This window comes from Melospiza melodia, chromosome 5 (genome assembly GCF_035770615.1).
Source record: "Melospiza melodia melodia isolate bMelMel2 chromosome 5, bMelMel2.pri, whole genome shotgun sequence".
NCBI lineage: Eukaryota > Metazoa > Chordata > Aves > Passeriformes > Passerellidae > Melospiza > Melospiza melodia.
Window position 1 is genome coordinate 34521927 of NC_086198.1, and position 16410 is coordinate 34538336.

At 43.4% G+C, this 16410-nt stretch overlaps 1 protein-coding gene across 2 annotated transcripts in view; it reads left to right on the forward strand.

Annotated features, from left to right (window-relative positions):
- LOC134418552 (collagen, type I, alpha 1a-like) overlaps positions 1-16410 on the forward strand; it is a 57096-nt gene that overhangs the window by 15904 nt on the left and 24782 nt on the right. For both annotated transcript variants that reach the window (XR_010027806.1, XR_010027805.1), the window contains exon 2: positions 12939-13090. The gene's annotated coding sequence lies outside the window, so the exon portion shown is untranslated. The remainder of the gene's footprint in view (positions 1-12938; positions 13091-16410) is intronic.

The following is a 16410-nucleotide window of genomic DNA, read 5'->3' on the forward strand; positions in this document are numbered from 1 at the left end:
TGGTTTTGTTGTGTTGTTTAGCACAAGGCTCTGATTTCCGTCTGTCTCAACCCGCTGGGTAGTTGGAACACTGCAAGATCCATGCCCCTTTAAAACAAGTTCATATCCTAAATTTCTCTCCTATACTTATTTACTGTCTGAAATCTCTCCTAAGTTATCCTGCCTAAGCTGTGGAAGTACAGAGATGGTTAAATTATTTTTATTACATCTCTATTCCAGCAGTGACACTAAGGACAAGCCCCGCTGTAAATGTTGTACTCAGCCCTGGAGCTCAGTCAGTGAGGCTGAAATCCGTGGCACTCCTTGTTTCACTGACTGTTTCCCAGTGTGAGGCTCCAGGGACCCTCACAGCAGCTTCTTGTTGCTGGCATCTTGGAATTCTTCGCAGAATAGGAAAGAAAAGTAACCAACAGAAGCAGAAACCAGAGATGCAAAAAGGAATAGAAAAATCCCCAAGCTTTTTTCCAGGACATGAATATGGGCTATGAAATAGTTGGGTGTATGAGTGAGTTTGGGTTTTTACTCTGAATTCAGTTTTCCATCCAGGTTTTTTACCTGAAGCCAGGTCACCTCCTGGGCATCCACATGCATCCCTAGGAGCTCGCCTGTTGCTGATGTGGCAGTCTGTGCTGGCAGCCAGGGCCTCCTCTCTGGGGCCATACGTCTCATATTCTGCTCTCTGCTACTTCAGGAATCTGGAGAGAGTGGGAAAGAGCAGGATGTGGCTGGCTCTACTAGCCAGGGTCCCAAAATGGGTGGATGCAATGAAAGAGAAGAATTACAGGCAACTCACAGTTAATGCAGGGGTCTGTGCTCTGTAAATAACAATTTCCAGCTCTTAAGTAATGTGAGATTTGGCAGAGTGGGTTTTTCTGCACTTCTGTGCAGTTTGCATCTCATTAATTCACACATTCAGGGGTTATTTAAAAGTGAGTTGATGACACCTTATTGCATTTGTAGCCATCAATCTGTATGATCCTGATTTAATATGGAGCACAGAGTAGGGAAAAGCAACACTTCCCAACTCACCCCTATATTGGTGAATACAAGAATACTTACATTAGACCCAAAAGAACAGTTACAAGGGAGCTCTGATAAATTTATTTGAGGCTTTCTAGAATGACATGAGCACTTGACATTTTTAATAACATATTTTTCAATAATCAATAACTATCCAACACAGCTGTTCTTTGTGTTGCTGTTATTTTGCTGCTAGTAAGTCACTGGGAATGACATTCCAATGCAGAATGCTTATGGAAAATGAAGATGAGTAAGCAGCATATATTGAAAGCTGATGTCAGTCATAAATACGAGCACTGATTATGGCAGTGGTTCTGTCTCCCATCAAACAGGAATGAGGCGTGGAGTAAGGACATGAGTATGTTCTCCATAGCTCTGCTCTGCATAATTACAGCAAATTTGCATAACCTCGGGTGTTTGGGTAATCCCCTGATGTAAGAATTTTGGGTTCTTTGTAAAGCTCTGTAGTTTGAGAGGCTTTGCACACGTTGGTGAGAAGAATTATAACACCGCTTCTAGAACTACTGAAATGCCGCCAGCAGAGTTATTGTTGGAAGAGGAAAGCTTGGTGTTTGGGTTAGAAATGGAAAACTCCCTAGTAAAGTGCATCCTAGAAGCTTAGTCATGCAAAAGATGGACTGGAGTTACAAGTTTTGAGGTTTTATGTCTAAGTGGTAGCAGTTTGCTGCTTCTCAGTGGTGGGGTTCTCTTGAAGAACTTCTCACGTTGACTTTTTGTGGAAAACTGGGTACGGAACAGGCAGGAGAGGAAGTGAAGATTTGTGTTCAGGGTGTAAGAGTAGGGAATTATTCCATTGTGCACAAGCCTGGAGGTGGAAGCTCGTTTGAGGGCACTCCAGCAGCTCTCCATCCTGCCTCGTGGCCCTGCCATCCAACCCTTGCCTTTCCCAGGCACTGCAGTGGGACTAACAAGATCCAGGTGCCCTGGACACGTCTGTGCCACCTCTGGCATTCCCAGATGATCACACCCAGCTGCACAATCTGCACTGGTGTGGTTGGAACTAAGTTTGGCTATTAGAGGTTTAGTCTCTTCCTGTGTGTGTGTGTGGGGCTGACTGCCCAGGAGGGAGAGCAGGTGAAAATGCACTGACTAAAGATCCCCTGTCAGTAACTGCAGTGTGGGGATAGGGAGATTGCAGTGGGGTAGAAATCATTTCATTCCAGGATAAATCCAGGCTGGAGAGTGTGCCTGGTGTGAGATACCTCCCATGGGATCTTCTGTGTCCATTGCAGTTAATACATCAGCAGGAAAAATCACCCTCATTAAAAAATAATGGAGAAGGCAAAAGGCTTCAAGCCTAACAAAGATGCAAAATTGGAGTTTAAAAGTGTTCATTGATTATTATCCACTGTTTTTCAGGCTGTGTGCCTGCACGGGTGTGCAGATGTTACCAGCTGGAGATGCTCTTTAAATCAGCATTTCACATCCACCTTCCAGGCACCAAGATCTTTTCAAAACAAAGATGGAAATCCAAGGCCAGTCAGTTTTAAACTCAGTTCAGGTGAGCAGGAAAAGTCACCAAGGTGCCAAAACTCTGAACTCTTGGTCCTTCAGCTGTTCTGACAGAGTTCACATTATTGTGCAGATAGGGCACATATATAACCTCAAAACTGATTTTTAAAATCACAGTGGTGAATGTTTGGGTGTATTTGGTTTTCCTGAGTCAGCAGGAAAAAGTAGATTTATTCTTGCGCCCACTCGGGGAACAAATTCTGCTTCATGCAAAAAACCACCCTTCTTCTGCTTCAAGGAAATGATAATTTGATTTAAAAATGAAATTAGTTCCTCACCATTGACAATTTGGTTTTCTGTTTGTCCATGACCAAAGAATATTCACATAAAGCAGGCTCATTTAATTGCAGTTCAGTAATGCCATGCAGCTTTCTGTACTGATAGAATGAACCAAGTCACTGAAATAGAAACAGGTGTTTCAAAGCCAGCAAGAAGATAGGAATATGAAAGCTCTGCTATTAGAAAGCTAAAAGCTCATTTTCTCCGTGTTTAAACTCATTTTGTGGTGGTTGCTATGCTGCCATCTCTGCACCTACTTTATGGAGCTTTGAACTATAGCAAAAGAAGTCTTTGAAAATGACAGACCTGAACTAAACTGAAACCCAATGGGAGACCATCCTCTGAAGTTTTTATAGTGGATAGAACTTTATATTTAGCAATATTTAAATTGGTTACTATGAGGATTCAGCTAGCCTTTTCTTCCAAACCTACTGAACTTTTTTTGTTTTTCCAGCATGTTTTGGTGAGTTTTATGTGTTACTAAGCTTATACTACCAGCATTAACAGTGTTAGTTTCAGGATATGTGTAAGTTGCAGCTACTGATAAGAGCACTAGCTGTTACCCTCTTTAATGTGCATGGAAATGGATCAAACTCTCAGTAAAAAATATATTTCCATAATGGGAAAAGGTAGCCTGCATTCAGCTGATCCATAAGAAAACTGCTAGGCAGGTACTGTGGTGTTCAGGAGGCAGAAAGGTAATGCCAGGTAAAGGGTCTGAAGATATTTAAAAGCTGTAACAAGGAGGTTGGTGAGAGAAGGAACATGGTAAAAAGTTTTCCCTTTGGAAAGCCAGGAAATGCAGTCAGCTGTGAGTGTAAAATGTTGTGGTAGATTTCTTTCAAGATGACAAAGGGCTCTGCAAAGCCCTTTTAGGGAAAGCACAGGTACCATTACACCAGGAGGAAGGAGGGCCATGTTTGGATGATGAATTCCACCTAAGGGAAGTGATGGTGGATAACTTGGGTGCTGCAGCTGGAGAAGATGTAGAGGGAAAGGGAAAGACCAGGAGGGAAAGCTCCTGCCGGGCACTGGCAGGTCTCTGCTCCTGATCCAGCCAGTAAGGAAGCATGGCATGGCTAAACCTCAGGTGCTAGTGCAGGCAAGCAAGGAGAACTTGTTGTTTAAAGGTTGGGCAGCTAAATTCAGGAAACATGAGGCTTTATTCTGCTGGGCCTAATGGCAAAGAGGTGGATGGGATCCCCTCATGTGACTTATTTCACTCCCAGAGTGATAGTTTCTGTGAAGAGGAAATAAATGAAATTGTATCCCAACAGATCCATCTGACTGCTCTGAAAGCACCTTAGGAGAGCCATTCCTGGAGGAGGAATATTGGTCATGCAGCAAATCCCCGCTCTCTTTGCTTCTGCCTTGGCACACCTGTGTGTGTGCACACATGCTGCCACTGGGGATTGGTAATTCCTCTTCGTGGCTCAGAAAGGCTCCCACGTGGTTCCTCAGCTTGGCTGTTTGTCACATGGCTGTCACTTCTGTGCCTCCATACTGGAGCAGAGAGGGAGGGATGTGCTTGTCTATAAATATCTGCACTGTAGGGACTCTAAAGATGCTGAGGAATTATTGGGTATTTAAAAGATGTAATGGACGGAAACCAGAACAAAGGAAGTTCTTTTTATGCTTTAGGAGAAAAAGGCTCTCTTCAGGGAAGGTCAGTCTGACAGTAACCTAGGTAGGGAAAGTTCACTGTGACTGTAGAGGTGATGATGTGAGTAGTTGATAAAGGTCCAGGAGAAAGCAGAGAGGCATAGAAAAGTAAATAGGAAGTAGACTGTTGTATTAAATAGCTTGTAGAAAATGTTAATGCACTAATGAGCAGCTGGAGGGAAGAGCCTGGCATTCCTTCCCCATCCCTGGGCTGTTTAGGATTCTGCTCCAGTGGCAGCAGCAGCTGTTCATGACCAGGGGAAGGGAGGCATACCAAGATAATCTAGGAGGCCCCTCTCAGCTTTAACATGCCCAGGATTCATTTGGTTCCCTCTTGGCACAGGAGTGCACTTACCCTACTCTGATTTATATATCCAGAGTTTTCATTTTAATACTCTTGCATGGAGGAGAAAAATATTACAGCCTGACAGCAACTTGAAAAAGTTACTTGCCATGGGAAGAAGTGCATTTCTGCTGTTGTCACCAGAGATTGCTCATTTTCTGCCCACTAGCCACAAGTGCATTAAAGGCTCAGGAATAAATAATAGGCACCAGTAATAAATAATTATCCTAAGCTGCAGTATGTGCTGTGCAAAGACTTTCAGCCATCATAAAGATTCCTCTCTGTACTGCCAGATTTCTGTACTGTGGAATTACAAGGATTTATTTTACTGAAAAGAAAAAGCTGTCTGCTGATAAGATCACATAACAAAAATATGCAAAAATGTTCCCTTTACATTGGCTAAGGCAGGGACTGCATCCTTCTTTTGCATCCTAATTTGGAGTCCCAGAAAGTGTAGTGCTAATATTGAGTGTCTCAGCAGTGTTTTCCCTCCGTTCAACCACACAGCACCCACATCTCATTCCTCCATTCAGGAAGTACCAGGAGAAAGGGGGGTTGTTCTGTAGGAGCAGAGTGCAATCTCTGTAAGGCTGCTGTGCAGTCCTGGGTGCTTGCTCCTCTCTGGAATATCAGGAAGGAATAGAACTCAGCCTCTTTTCTTACTGAGGTGAACAGAGAGCCCAGTGCAGCAAAGAGGGGGGTGGGGAGCACTTGGTGCATCCTTCTGCCTTTCCTTGAACAGCTGGAAGGACCTGTTCTCACTCAGACTTCAGCAATATAAATGGAGTAGACAATTTCCTTGCTCTTTTTAAGATGGCCATATCTGGGAAAAGCTGAGCTTTGGTCACCAGGGGAGGCATCTCGTCAGGGGTTCTAAGTGATCACAGCTTTGTTGAGTACACTCCATGAAAAGGAGGGGAATGCTCTGAGGATTATGATCTCCCTCCCCTGCTTTCCTGGCTTTCCCCTAGGATGATAAACAGCAATTATTTGTCCAGGGTGGACGGATGCATCCAAGGTGTTCAATTTCCACCAACTGCAAGGCAGCAGGTGGGGATAATTTTTTTTTATTACTTGATTTCAGTCTTTTTTATTCACAGAAGAACTTGGTTTTGTGTTTTGATTTCCTCAGTGATACACAGCATTTGGGAGCTTTATCTGTACAAATCAGACTGGAGTCTATTCCATATTGCAACTTGAATGAGCTTCTCTTCCTTTTAGAACTGAGATAGCCAAGAAAGCACCCAATACAGAGTTGGCAAGGTCCTTGCACAGTGACTTTGTCTCAACTCTTCATCCACCCCTCTCTAGTTTTTAAACTCTCTGCTGTTGAATTGCTTTACAGCATGTTCCTTTCAAGTCTGTGCAGGCTGCTCAGACTTCCTCCCAAGCATTCTGTAGAAAAGCACAGGCAAATACTCGCAGTCTTCATATCTTGCATCACTGACTAAGTGTTCATACTTGGGACTATTTTATGATTTTTGCCTTTTCCCCTGCTTTTGACCCCAGATTTTAGGGCTGCTGCATTTCAGGTGACCTGGCTGCTTTCTGAACTCCCAGTCCCCATCTTTGAACCTTCCCTTCCTCTTCCAAAGCCCTTAGTATTGATGGATTCAGGCAGGAGATCCCATGACACCTGGACATAATTTATCCTGAGGTTTCTCTGCAAACAGGGCTCCTGTTTGTTTGGTGCTCTCAGTGACAGCACCTTCCTGCCCAGAGCCATGCCCAGGTAAATAATTCCAGCAGTCTGCTGCCAGGGAGGGATGCTGCTGGGCTGTGCTGAGGAGGTCACTCCCAAGCAAGCTCCTCCTCTGTCAGTCCTGCTCCTCTCAGCTGATGAGTAGGATTGGAGAAATTTAAGAGCCAGGCAGGAGAAATGGTGGAACAATTGAACACCAAAGAGAGATGAGTAAGGCAGAGGCCAAGTCTGCATTGCAAGAGGAGAAGCAGAGACGCTGTCAGCGTGTGAGATACACGGTGAAAGGCATGGCAGGTTCAGTGAATTGCTTTTGTAATCTGTTAATTTTACAGGATTTGAAAAGTCTCATTTTCTGAATTAGTAAAGTTTCAAAGCCTTCATTTTATACCAAGTTCCTCTAGCCCAGCATCTTGCTTGCAAGTTCGAGTTCAGATCTGAAATGAGCTGGTGCTTCTTTCAAGATTTTTCTTCTGCTCACTCCTCAGAGCCCTTGCCAGCCTACCTTCAGCAGTAACAGGCATGACAAGGGTTTGATTTTTTTATTCTTAGGCCCTACTTCACTTACTCCACATTGCATGAAAGAGTCCCAGGTCAGGCCCAGAGAGTCAGGAAAATCCTTCTGAATCTCTGGTGTTTGTTCCCATTTTTCTTTGTAACATCTTTCAGTCAATTAGAACAAAATTGTCAAATGAAGTAAAAATCTGGTCTTCATTATAATGACCTCAGCAAAGAACAGCAAACAGAGAAGGAAAAATCTCCAGCACTGTGGGAGCATCCTGCAGCACCTGTGATCTTGCCTTTGATGAATGTGAGGTGCTAATGAATACACTGGACACAGAAAACAGGTGCCAGCAGGGCATTTTTTTTATCTGTGTTATTCCCACAGAGCTTTTGAAAATAATTATGCCTTTTTATACTATTTCAATAGCTCCTCATGCCTACTGTATTCCAATTGCACAATTCCAACTATGAAATGACTAATTAAAATATATTCACAGCAACGTCATTTATTGCAGTGAAATAGTTGGGGTGGACACAGAACAGTCTTGAGACTGAATTAGCCTTTTACCTATCAATAAAGCACAATGAAGAGAAAGGGGGAAAAAAAGAAAATAAAAACAAGGGATCTCTGTTCCAAATACTTCTACTTTACTTGCATGTTTGAAGAGTGACAGGTAAGAGAAGTGTGGTTGATTGCTATCCAGCAAAATTATTTAATGATATTTCACTTTTCCAGTAGCCAACAGGAGTCCTGTTTGTACTGGAATCTCATGATGCAGGAAACGTAGATGGAAAAATGGTAGAAACAGAGTTGAAAAGCTGTTAAGCAGAGAAGCTGCTGCTGTCCCAGCCATGAGACAGAGCAGCTCTCAGTGCAGAAGGACAGATCAGATGGTGCCTTCCATGTCTGAGCAAAAGGTGCTCACAAGGGGGAAACAGAGTGAGGGGAAATGCAGGGGGTGCACTGCAGGGGAGATGAGCCTGTCCTTGGAGCTGTGGGAGGGGATTTCCTGTGCCAGCCCTGGTGCCTGTGGCCCTTGGACTTTGATTGTAGAAACCTGGTAATTCTTATATCCCTTTTGTGTTTTATTTAATCTCACAGTGTTGCAGCTGCTTTTAGCAGAGAACATTCCAGTGACCTGTTTCAGAGAGAAAATGTTTTAAATTTTCTAAGTCTTTCCTATTATAACTTTTCCCAACTAATACCTGACACCCAGAGATAACCTGTGCCCACTTTAGTCTGGTATCAGGGCTCTTTGCTTGCTACTGCTCTTATGCAATAAGCTGTGCTTGAGCAAAATTCTATTAAGTCATGCTGATCCTCCTAATATTTCAGTACAGCAGAATATTGCAATGAAATAAAACTAAAAAACGGCTAATTTCATTATGCTATGCCTTTACCTGGGGGTAACTACCACATTATAACCTCCCTGGCTCGAACCATTGCCAGGAGGTAACAAATAGACCAAATAAAAGCTGTTGCAGAGGTGTGCTCATGGTCTTGAAGTCTGGGCTATGTTTCTCTAGATACAGCACAGTTTGACGTTTCTGTGATTATATTTCAGTCACATGTATAAAATCAATCCTGCAGACTTGAAATGACTTGATGCTTTTGGTTCATCACGTCGGGGCAGATTTTAATTCTCCAGGATGGTTAATAGCTTCATGCATTCATTATTTGAGTAATTCCTTAAATCCTCAATGCTTACATGAGACACTTTAGTGGCTTAAGTTTTCTTTTATTGAAATATGTTGCAGGAAATACCTTAGAGCTACTTCATGAAGTTCCATTGTAAAATGCTGTGTGCCTCAGGAAGAAATACTCATCCATCTGTAATTATTGCTCTTAAAGGCAGACCTCAACTCTGTGCTTGAAAACCTGCAGGAAGTCTCTCTCCACTTCATGAGAGACACCAAGAGGTGCTCCTGTGCTGCTGCTGCTGCTGCTGAAGCCAGTGAAAAAGGTTCCCTTCCTCAGGGGTCAGTGCAATACCAGGATTACAGTGAAGTCAGTTAAGGAAATGTTGATTCATTGGTGTTTTCACCTCAGGTTGGGATAATGCTACTCACAGCCTGGGTGAAACAAAAATCCCCTTTTCCCCCCAGGAATTAGAATTTTCTTCTTATTATTTTGAGAATACAGAGATGGAAGTGCAGAGTGACAGAGCTGAGATCCAAATGGGACTCCAAGGAGTGTGGAAGCTGTTTGGGAAAAGCTGTTTGAAATGGCCCTGTGGGTTCATGATGAATAGAATTGCTTTCCCTGGTGGTGTTTGGGTTTGATTCCTTTTGCTACAGCTGGTTTAGTGCAATACATTTGATGGTGCTGCTGGGTGATGCACCCCAGTGAAAATGTAGTGATTTTGTGCAAAGTCCATTTTTTGAAATGCCCTTACACTGTTTTTACATACATTTGCTTGTGACTTAATTGCTGTAAGCTGCTGCACATCCTGCTGATGTAGCTTAAGGAGCCATGTAAAGCTGGTGCAAAGGTTCAAGAGATCCTTCTGGAGTAAAGAAGGAATTAAAGTTTTTTATAAGTTAAATTCCTCAGGATTTATGTCAGCTTGTTGCTTATGCACTGCTGACACCTCACCTAAAGTATCTGTTGAGTTCACATTTAAGGGCCTGTGCCACTAAAGGACTGAGCTCAGTGGGTCACATGGTGCACATTGGGGCATTTAAAGACTTTTCACAGCTGAAGAAAAAACACAAAGAGCAGCTTCATGTCTGTTTTAAAACTGTTAAACCTGCAGAAATTCCTAAAGTACTATTACAGCACCCCGATGAGGTCTTCAGGGTGAGAGAAGTGGATGAGAATCTTGGTTCATGATCAGAAGGCTGGATTTATTGATATATAATACATTATTACTATACTAAAAGGAATAAAGAGAGAAGTTGCAGAGCTTGCTAAGCTAAGAATAGCATAGAAAAGAATGAATAACAAAGTTCTGTGTCCAGCAGAAAGCAAGGACAACTCTCCTGTGAGTGGTCAGTAAATCCAAACACTCACAGAAGCCCAATCACCGCTGCACCTGTTGCATTCCACACCAGCTGATAACAATTGTTTACATTCTTCTTCTGGGGTCTCAGCTTCCCAGAAGATGAACAAATCCCAAAGAAAGGATTTCTATGAAAAAATGGCTGCGACAAAGTACAAAATGGAAACATCCCTGCTTGCTGTGCACCTAAGGGAGCTGTGTGATGGAACATTTCCAGCAGGGAAGGGAAGGGAGGCAGTGTGAGCAGGGGAGAGCACAGAGGACAGCAGTGATGGTCATTGTTGGAGAGGGGATTACAGCAACTGCTGATGCTCTCTGTGCTTTCTGGTATGTGAATGGAAATGCCTCCATGGATTCTCCCAGACTGTGGCACTCAGAAGCACTGCCCAGTACCTCCCCTTGCACAGAGTTTATCTCAATCCCATTATTCATTTCACTCTTGAAAATAGGCTTTATATGATGCTGCTCAAAGAAATGGAAGGGTGTTCTCAGTTCTCAGCTCACTGGTAATAAACAAGGCCTGTGCACCTTGGTGCTCAACTCATCCCTGAGGATTAGGATTTAAACCACATGAAGTTATTTTGTTTGTTTGTGTTTTTAATCTGCACTGGGTACTGCTATAGGTACTCAGGTTTCTTTCTTTTCTTTGTGGGTTTGTTTGTTTGCTCTCTAGTGCCTTTAATATCTCCCACTTGATTCATTGTGGAAGCCCTCTCCAGTTCATGAGCACAGCAGCTCCCAGATGAACTGGGATGAGCTTGCAGAGTCAGCTGGCAGGAGGAGGAGAGGACTCGTGTCTGGCAGCAGCACTTTGGAGTCACTTGGGCTCAAGGTGGGCAGGCAGGACCCAGCCTTTGTCACCTGCTGTTTGTTCTCTTGTCCTCTGCTGCTCCAGGAGAGCCAGTGGGGACTGGTTGGATGAGCTGTCACTGTGTGTTTGTGGGGCTGTTAGCACTGTGTGGGGCAGCTGCAGAGGTTTATGCAGTGATCCTTGGAGCTGTCTTCAGCCAGGAGGTTTCCCACAGGGGGCCGTGCCCAGGTGCTCTGAGCACTCTCTGCTTGCCCAGGGTCATGAGGGGACAAATGTCCCTTTTCTGTCCCCCGGCCACGTGCCAAGGCAGGCCAGGCCAGTGCACACACAGAGGCACCTCAGGGTGATGTCAAGGATGGAACTGGTTGTGCAGATGTTTGGTGGGAAGCAGTCAGGGCTCAGTGCCAAACCCACAGGGATTCAGAGCATGGGCAGGAGGGAAAGGCCTGCTGAAGCAGCAGGAGTGGCTTTGGCTGCCAGCACAAACCCAGGTAAATCCCATGTTACCTTTGGGACCAGGTGCCTGTGCAGTCCCTGGCAGGGCTGTAACATTCATGCATACTCACAGTTTAGGATCACATGGCTTTTCTTTTTCGGGCTTTTTTTCCTTAACCTTGCTGTTCAAGACAAACTGTAGCAAAATGGGACAGCATTTTGATTGCTGTAATCAGACCTACCACACTTCAATGCTCTGGAGTGGTTTTCATCTCCTAATTTTCAGCTCTTAGTAGCATTTATGACCCACTTTGCCTCCTCCTGAAATCCCAGCTTCTGAAACAGAGCACCCACTGTAAGAGGCTGTCAACAGCCTCAGCAGCTCTGAACTCCTGTTTCTCAGCACCTCAACAATATTTTTTTGTCTCTGGATCCCAGGAAATTCTTTTGGATCATGACTGCTCTTTGTCCTTTCCTGATTATACTAAAATTTCAAGGGAAGCATTAAAAAAGCCCTAGAAATTATTGATCTGATTCCCTCCTTAGTTTAATGGGCTCTAACTACTAATTGCCTTTGAAAAACCTAGCCTAAGCTATTAATTTTTTTATATCCTCCTTTATTTTATCAACAAATTTGATAATTTAATTTAAAAAATTAATTAAACTGAAAAATTTAATTAAACTGACCACAAAAGAACCCAAAAATGAGTACAAAAGTTATTGAATTTTTGACAGATATGAATGTGCTAATTAGCGTTCAATTCAGCACACATCTCTACTGTTTTTTATTAAAAGTAAAGAATTAGAAAAATGCTACTTGCCAAAGAATAAATAATAAAGCTTTCAGTATATTGAGACAATATTGGTAAATCTTACTGATATGCCATTTATAAAAGAAATCCAGTGCTGAAATTCTAATGAGATTTTGCACTCTTGAGTCTCCCTCTAGTTTTGAGAACAAGGCAATTTATAGTCCTTCCTAGAGCAATTGAAAAGGTTTCCTTTCTGTTGTATGGTTTTGCACTGATGTTTCAAGTTCTGCTTTCGTGGGCCTCCTTTCTCCTTGCTCCTTATTGAAGTCCTGAGGATCATTTAAGTCAAACCCATTAACTCTGCCATGGTTTTCAATCAAGACCTTTGCGAAATGCCCAGTTCCACAGTGGCTTTAATGGAAAATATAGATTGCTTCATATTTGATTTAGATCTCACCCCTGAGCTTGTTTGCTTTTTTCTCCCCTCAGGTTATCAAGCTTTGCCATGATTTTTCTCAGTCTTTTCTTAGCATAAGCATGTAAGCTGGACACTTGCTCTGCCTCTAATTATTTCTGCCCTGCACTGAAAGTCATTAATGTTATTTCTGGTGATTGCAGCTGAAAATGAAAACATTCAATGGAAAATCCAGGGTCTGCTGGAGTTAAGGAAAAACTCCTCTTGAGTGAGCATTTTTTCCTGCCCATCTGGGCCTACAGGTCAAAATAAAATTAATAATTAGATCCTGGTTTGTCTCCAGCCCATCTCTACTGGAAACATTGGTCATCCCTAATGGAAATAGTAACAGTAGCTAAACCATGAGCAAGGGACAGGTTGGTTTGGAGGGGCAGGATGGGCTTTTCCTGCAGAAGAGGTAATTGCTGTTTGTGTCCCTTGCAGGTATTTCACTGCTGGAAGGAAGGATACACAGAATCCAGAGGCAGGAGGTGCCTGTGGAGATGGGATTGCTCTCCCAAAGAGATTTGGCTGCTCCTGCAGGTGGGGAAGCTTTGCCCTTCTCCAGCTGCCTGACAGCACCTGGAAGAGTGAAGGTAATGGGCTCGAGGTTTTTCCCCAGGCTTGTGCAGAATGTGACAAACACTGAGCCTGCATCCCTGGGGCCTTTGTGAGACCATGGGAACAGTGTCCCTTGTGTCCCAGCTGTGTCCCCAGCTGTACTGCCAACAGGCCTGCACAGCAATGGGCAGGGCTGGAGATGGGACTGATCCAGGGATCTGTTTCATGCGTGGTGAGGTTTGGGAAGGCAGTTTTTGTGTGTCATTTATGGAAGTGTGCTTTTTACTCATTGAGAATGTGCCTCCCAGCTTCAGCAGCTCTAATGCACAGCTGCACTTCTCAACCTGTCTGCATCCCAACACAGAGCTTGCATGTTGTAGAGACTCAGGAGAGGGGGGAAATATTGTCTACTATAAGAGAATTAAAGAGGAAAAAAAGAGGAAACTAATCCAATGAGGCTCAGGGCTCCCTCATGTTTTACAGAAGGCTTCTTCCATAGACTCTCCTTGTGATTATTGTGCTTCATTTTGGCCTTCTGTGTTTGTCAGTCACCTTTTAAATTTTGGCCTGAGAGCCTCCTCGGTGCAGAATGGATAATGGACAATGCTCAGAAGGGTGGTAACTGGAGATAGACTCAGTAGGAAAGCCCTGGTTCCATCACTTCCCGGTTCGTGCTGGATGGGGATTTTTATTGTATTTCTCTTTTTGCTCATACCATATTTCAGAGATGTGACCAGCTTAGCTTCTTGGGTTTTCAGCCATGTGGGCTGTTGGTTTTGTTGGTTTCTTTCATTTCCCTGGTGAAAAATCTGATGTCACCAGTGCACTCAGAGTGTACACAAACCTTGAGAGAAAAGAGCAGATTTGTTTATTGGAGAACATCCCCGTGTTACTTCTGGTGGTAGGGAAGGTGTAAAGGCAGAAAATGATTCAAACCCCCTGTGTCCTTCCTGACTGCAAAGTGAGTTTTTAGGAATATGGAGCACAGTAAGCCAACAGACTCACTAGATGGCTTTTTTCTTTTTCTGGTTTATTTCATCATTTCCATTTAATCCTGTTTGCAAGGCATAAGTCTCCCCAGCTTCTCCAAAGTGAGCCTATGGGCAGTAATGGATGTCACAGCTGTGTCTCAATATCCAGCTGCTCTTTGTGTGCCGGTGGGGAATGGCTGCAGGGCTGGCTGGGGTACCCTGGGTGAACCTGCTGCTCACACAGAAATATTTCTGAGTAATGGCACTCAGTGGCCATTTGATTTGGGCAGTTGCTGATCCTTGGCACAGATTGTTGGGAAGGTGGGACAGCAGAGAGAAAGCAGATGGAATTAATGGAAGTATGGAAACTGTTCAGAAGGAAGGAAAGCCAGCTCACTCTTTGTCTCTGCCTCTATAGATTGGGGTCACAAAAGCTCCATGTGGGTTTAAGATCCTTGAGAATGGAAGGAACAGAGAAATTGAGTGACTGGAACAGAATGTGGATGCAGCTCTTCCATCCCTGCCCTCAGTGAATGAAATTCTCTGCTCTCTGCATTCCAACCTGACAGAGCCTTTTCCTTTCAGCCTGGATGGTTTCACTCTGTGCCGGGCAGCAGCCCCTGTGCTGAGGCACAGATAACTGGAGCAAATCCCTGCAACCCCTCCTGTAGGCTCTGCATTATGCATGCACCAGCTCTAAAAATGGACAATTAGAAAGACACCTCTTTCAGAAAGTGCTCTTGTAGTCAGTACAACAAAATGATTTCTTCAGGTTCCAGTGCAGAATGGGTGGCTACACAGCATGTGCACGGATTTCTGGAGACACAATACAAGGGAGATGGCAATAATAACCTTTTTCTGTCACCAGAGAGTCTGCACAAAGATTCCAGCAGCATTTTGCACAGTGTGATAAAAAATGTGTAAAACCCTCAGCATCAGTGGAGGTTCAAAGTGAAACAGAATCAAGCAGAGTAAGGCACCCATAGGGAACAGAAATAGCTGAATGATATTAAGGAAGCCAAGAGAACTGGAAATATTAACAGCACCATGGCTTATAGAGTCTGCTTCTACTAACAAAGGCAATCTTTAGCACCCAGGGTCTCCATCAGTCTGAAAAGACTGGAATGACCAAAATAGGAAAAGTTTGGATTTACAATGGTCATTTGAATTCAAGATACTTGAACTCTGACCTCTCCATACAAAGAGGTCCAGTCTCTGCCACCAAAATGGGAGCCACTTCCAAGGGAAACAGGGAAACTCCCTGAGCATCAGCTGGGGCCTGGAAGCACAGGTGGGAGAAAAAAGTGTTACCAATCTGTCAGCCTAGGAAGGGCAAAAATAAGAGAACTGTTGATGTTTTAACATCATTGGAATCAGTAATGGATCACTTCCTTGTGAGATATGACCTGTCCTGGTCCTTTCCAATCCTGTTGCTTTTGTTTTTATTAGGTAACCTATTTTCTGTAAATTATAGCCCAGATTTCTCAACAGATAGCAAACCATTTTCTCAGTAAGAATACCCATTTAATTTCTTATTTCCAGTTGAGAAAAATGTGCTTTGCAGTGAAGTAAGAGTTGTAGGGGAAGTGATATTTAAAACAGAATTATGGATATAAAAATGTTCTTTGCAAACCTTGGTTAGGTTTTCTTCCTTGTGGTACAAATTGTTCAACTTAAACCTATTCTCAAATCTTCCCCATTTAGGACTTGATGGCAAAGTCCACTGGTGAGGTGGTGAAGAGACATTACTGGGTTTGATTCTGTCTCTGAGGCTGATGGGTTTTAGCTGCCTGTGAATGTCTCTGCATTCCTTTGTGTCTTCCTATGATTTTATGAGAAATATATAAGAAATCCACTGGATTTCTCATTGTGGGTGGAGGTGTTACATTGAATACTTTTGGCTATTTTTGTTCTGCGGGTCAAATACTTCACTGAACCTCTGTTTTCTGGTCCTTTCTGGGTACTATTGTGCTCTGTGAACTATTGTGCTCAAAATTCCAGCATTAACCATACCTGACAGAAGGACAACTTCTAAAAGAGTGACATCAGAGGGATTTGTTCTCAGCCTCTCTCTACCCTAAAAAAACCTTTTTGCTGTTCTCCAAATAATTCTGGCATTACACACAAAAGTGGTCACATAAAAAGCACGTTGTGTTTTACCAAAGGTGCAGCATCTTGTTATGAAATTAATGTGCAGTTTAATGAGAGAGCCTGCAATAGGATCAGCCCCATTAATTTGTAGAGCTGTGTTCTGTACATTGTCAGCTCTGGAAGAGAAGTAGAACAGGTTTAGAGCTGATCTTTCACCTGCACACCAGATCCCTTGGGCTTAGTTCTGGTATGAATAACAAAAGGTTTGGTTATGAAAAACATAAGGTTTTAGC